The sequence below is a fragment of the Bufo bufo genome, chromosome 1 (genome assembly GCF_905171765.1).
Source record: "Bufo bufo chromosome 1, aBufBuf1.1, whole genome shotgun sequence".
NCBI classification, from domain to species: Eukaryota; Metazoa; Chordata; class Amphibia; order Anura; family Bufonidae; genus Bufo; species Bufo bufo.
The window spans coordinates 721,524,139-721,529,772 of NC_053389.1; positions in this window are offsets into that span (position 1 = coordinate 721,524,139).

Sequence of the window (5,634 nt, forward strand, 5' to 3'; positions counted from 1 at the left end):
TTCATGTTCTGCACTGCATTTGATAGTCTTATGTGTGTTCCTCACTTAAATATAGGGCGTCTCCCTGTATACAGCATCAGTCACTTTGTCAACATGTTCTATTGTCATGTATTAATGCTTGCAGTTTTGCATATATTTGCTGAATAGGGGGTAGGAGCAATACCTGTATGGTTATAACACCTATTTGCACTATACAGGTCCCCGAGTTAAGGGCCACCAAGTTAGTCGGATCAGGATTCGACACCTTCATGTTTATAATGTTATTGTTCTGTATGCTCAAGCTTAGATGTCTCAAGTATGGCCATCTCTTTTCATGATAGCAACAGGGGAGTTTCTGCTTCATATTGATCAAATGCCTGAACTGTCAGTGTATACAATGTGGATGAGGGTATTTGTCCTTGATTTAAATCTAGTGATTCCATGGCCTCCATGAGAGTGATGTCATGGAATGTGAGGGGACTGGGAGACCCTAATAAGAGGATTGCGATTTTTTCTCAAATACGCTCCTTTAACCCTCATATTCTAGGCCTTCAAGAAACCCACCTCACCCCGGAAACAGGGAATAGGTTGAAAAAGCCCTGGGCGCAACACTTATTCAACTCATATGGGAGTTCTCACTCCAGAGGTGTGGCCCTGCTGTTCCATAGAAGTCTCAGATGCGAGATTCACTACTCAGCTGTAGATCAGGGAGGGCAGTACATTTTCATACATGCTCATATTAACTGTGTCCCCTATGTGATTGTTAATTTGTATAATTCTCCTCCTGCATCTCTATCCCTATTACAGGCAGTCACAGGTTTTGTGGCTAACTATCCCAATGCCCGTTTCCTATGTATGGGAGACTTTAATCAAGTAGTTAGTGAGGATTTAGACAGATTCAGCTGTAGAGCAGATAGAGGAGAGACGGGAGGGAACAGCACGGTTCTTGCCAGAATATCGCAGGAGATGGGATGGGTAGACATGTAGAGAGCCAGGAACCCACTAACGAGGGAATACTCTTGCTTTACCCCTGCTAGGGGAGCCCTGTCCAGAATTGACTACTTGTTCGGCAATGCCATAGTATATACTGACCTGGTGAATATTAGACACGGACCACAGGGTCCTTCCGATCATGCCCCATTGTTGGCGGAATTGACCCTGACTGATCATGCCGGCGTTGGCAGTAAGATGTGTATACACCCTTTCTGGCTGTCCTTGTTCGGTTTAAATGACAGAATCCCTGATCAACTGAGGATGTTTTTTGAGGTACAGGGCAAGTCCACAGACGCTCTATTGCTTTGGGAGACAATGAAAGCGTACCTTAGAGGATGCATCAAATCCTCCATTTCATACGTTAAGAGAGATTCGCAACGTAAGGAAAATGACTTACATGCCAGCTGTAAGGAGGCAGAGAGGGCGTTCACTGAGTCCCCCTCTGAAGAGCGCAGAGTAGAGTGGTTATCCAGAGGGAGAATGTACATGCTGCATCTGGAGGAAAAGAGCAAAAGGAAGCTCTTCTTCCTTAAGCAACAGGCGTTTGAAACAGGCAATCAGACAGGGAAGTTACTTGCACATATAGCACGCACTAATAATATGTCTCCCCCGGTACTCAGGATACAGGAGGCTGATGGCCGCATAATGGAATCGGTGCAAGACATATTGAAATGCTTTCATAATTTTTAAAGAGACCTATACAAATCAGCAGCTACTTATTCAGGGCTAGAATTAGAGTCCTACCTCACTGAAGTGTCTCATCCTCGGCTAGCGGACCTAGATAAGGGTCTTATGGAGGAGGATATTACATTAGAGGAAGTGGAGAGAGCCATTAAGGATCTACCAACAGGGAAAGCCCCAGGCCCAGATGGCATCCCGGTAGAGGAATACTCTAGGTATGGGGAAAATCTAAACTCTCAGCTGTTGAACCTGTACCGAGCGGCGCACTCCCGCGGCTCCTTGTCAGATTCCATGTATGACGCTTCCATTGTTGTGATCTTGAAGCCTGGCAAGGACCCATTGGAATGTGGATCTTATCGTCCAATTTCACTTTTAAACTTGGACTATAAAATCCTGACCAGAATTATAGCCAATAGGTTGAATAAATTTATCACGTCAATAATTCATTCTGATCAGTCGGGCTTCATGCCTGGAAGGTCCACATCAGACAACATTAGGAGGGCTCAAGTAATCGCGCAGTTGGGGGTAGCTAAGAAAGAGAGATGGGCTCTGGCTTCACTGGACACGGCCAAGGCTTTCGATTCGTTGGAATGGCCCTTTTTGACAGCAGTGCTGGGTAGCTTTGGTCCTAAATTCATTAAATGGATATAAATATTATATAAAACACCCACTGTTAGCATCCAACTGAACGGTTCCCACTCTGATAGGTTCCCCTTACTCAGAGGCACGGATGCCCGCTCTCGCCTTTGCTGTTTGCAATTGCCATAGAGCATCTAGCCATTAGATTTAGACAGGATCAGGTTTATGCAGGTGTCTGTGAGGGAGATAGGGAAGACAGGATTGGACTGTATGCAGACGACTTGATCCTCTTTATGTTGGAACCGGAAGTGTCTCTACTAAGAGCTATTGAAATCATAGAGCGCTTTGGGCAATACTCCGGGCTGCACATAAACTGGGGCAAGTCTGCCATCATCATGCCACTCTGGAACCACGATTGGCCTAGTTACCGAAGCAACCTGCCTGTAGTTGATAGGTTTAAATACTTAGGGGTAATAATCAACTCCTCCTGAGGAAGCAAATTGTACGCGAAACGCGCGTTGAGGAGCACCTTCACCCTGCCAGCAGCCCCTGCTACATTGGTATGTCTCACCTTTATTTCATGCACCTCTCGGTTTTTCTGACCCATGTGGTTTGAGCCCTGGTAGTGTGGCTATCAGTCGCAAGGGAGGCACACCTGCAATTGAGATAGGCTTTTTCACCGCATACCCCTGTCTCTGACTATATACTAGGAAATTTTGTTCCATGATAAACAGATGAAAAACAAGCGGTATACTATTGAGCATTATCAGATGGGTGTGCTGACAGGGTGATGTATGACTGTGTTATGTCCCTGCTAATTTATACCTATGTTGTGTATAATATGTCATTTTTTAAATTAAGATATGAATAAAATTGATCTTTTTATTGGAAAATAGTGTGGTTGCACTCCATTTTTGTTGTGTAGTTTCATGTATTGAGGGAGTGTACCTCCATGGTTAGAGACCGCATGTGATTTAATTAAATACTTAGGGGTAATAATCACTAAAGAGCCCCAACTCTCCTATGTCTTGAATATTGAACCCTTAGAGACCATATTCCAAGATAAGGTTAAAACATGGGAGGCCCTCCCTTTGTCGGTTATGGGTAGACTGAATCTGGTAAAGATGGTACTCTTGCCCAAGGGTCTATACTTGCTGTCCCACGCCTGTTCCCAGGGGATTTTTTAAACGTATACATGCTATTATAGCCTCCTTTGTATGGGGTAAATCTAGGAGGAAACTCTCACTGTCAGTTTTACAGAGGCTGAGGTTACAGGGAGGAGCTTCCCTTCCAGACTTCTTTCTTTATTATATTGCAAGTCAACTTAGATTTCTGAGATATTGGGTCACTGATGCCTCAATGCCAAACGCAGAATACTACCTGCACGAATATTTGCAAGTTCCCACGCTGTGGCCCGTCCTGGAGGGATCTCGCCATATTCAAAAGGGTTTTCTCCCAGTACATAAGCTAGCCCATCAGATATGGCAGGCATCTAAGTTAAATTCCTACAAGGATTTGCCAAGTCCCCGTATGGGATAACTGTATGTTCCCACATCTGGCAAAGCTGGAGGGTGTGTCTGACTGGAAGAGGCATGGTATACTCACTTTGGGTGATCTATATGAGAGTGGACAGCTTAGATCATTTTCCCAGATTCAGGATAAGTTTCAGGTGCCGCGCACTCTTTTCTTCAGATACCTCCAATTGAGACATGCACTGCAGGCCCAATTCAGAGCTGATAACAGGAGTATTTCTAAATACCCTATTATAGGGGTTTTGAAATCGCAAGGCCCGAGAGGCATAGTCTCAGCGCTATATACACATTTGTTGGACTGCCGCTTGCTGGTGACCCCGTTGGCTGTTGAGGACAGATGGAAGTTGCTAATACCCTCTTTGTCTTCTGAGGACTGGGAGGAGGCATTGATGGCTCCGACTAAGGTATCACCCTCTATAAATAATAGGATGATCCAGCTTTTTATCCTTCATTGTAGTTATCTCACGCCCACCAGACTTCAGAGGATGGGTAGGATTGGTCACTCCAGGTGCCATAGATGCGATGCCGTGGGAGCCAATTTTTGGCATATGATGTGGGATTGTGAGTTCATTCGACAGTTCTGGATTTCAGTTCTGGAGGTCCTCGCAACTATGGTTCCTGTGACACTGCCGTTGTGCCCCAAGATGTGCATTCTGGGAGTCATTGATGAAGAGTCGTGGTCACACTACCACAGAATCTTCTTAGCGGAAACACTATTTCTAGCTAGAAAGGCAATTGCCATAAGATGGATGGGAGATTCCCCCCCCCCCTCGAAGGGACAATGGCTCACTCTTGTGAATCACGCAGTCTCCATGGAGAACATTGTGTATAAGCATAGGGGGTGCCCACAAAAATTTGACAAAGTCTGGGGTGACTGGTGTGCCTCTCCGCTCACCTTGCATACACCGCGTCTGCACTTGACAGCTGACGGGTCACATTGATCTTCGAACCAATATTCAGATACTTTACAGCACTGTTATCACTGATGTTAATGTTGGAGCATTTTGGTGTGCGATATGCCTATCCTGTGAATAATGTATGCCATCAAAGTTAAACTCATGTCCTTTTACATGCTAGAGTCCTGATAAATGCCAATGTCCTTATGTATCGCTGTTTTCTTGGTATTTCTGAAGCGCCCCTGCGTGGGCCATTACATTGCTACATGTATGCCATACTTGTGTCATTCTCTTTTAATAAAACGAGTTAAAAAAAAAAATAACATTGAGGGTCTGATCTGGGGTCTGAATAACAATGGGGGTCTGATCTAAGGTCTGAATAACATTGGGGGTTTAATTTAAGGGTCTGATCTGAGGTCTAAATAACATTGAGGGTCTGATCTGGGGTCTGAATAACAATGGGGGTCTGATCTAAGGTCTGAATAACATTGGGGGTTTAATTTAAGGGTCTGATCTGGGGTCTAAATAACATTGAGGGTCTGATCTGGGGTCTGAATAACAATGGGGGTCTGATCTAAGGTCTGAATAACAATGGGGGTCTGATAAGAGGTCTGATTAACATTGGGGGTCTGAGCTGAGGTCTAATGACATTTCTTTTATTATTATTATTATTTTCTTCCTCTAAAACCAAAAAATACAGTAATTAAAAATGTAGTAATTATAGTCAGTGAGTTATTTAATAAAATGTATCTGTATAGCACCATCTGCTGTTTGTTTATTTTCTTATTTCTCTGTACACCTGGCTGAGGTGGACACACGAGCTCAGTTTTATCATTCAACTGCCTACTGAGCTGTTATAGGGAGAGAGCTTCAGCAGAAAGGACATGCCCCTGAGCTGCAGGAAAGACACGTCCCCTAAGCTGCCAGCTTCATATAAATTTAGCAAAGCCATTGGAACAATGAATGGGGAGAGC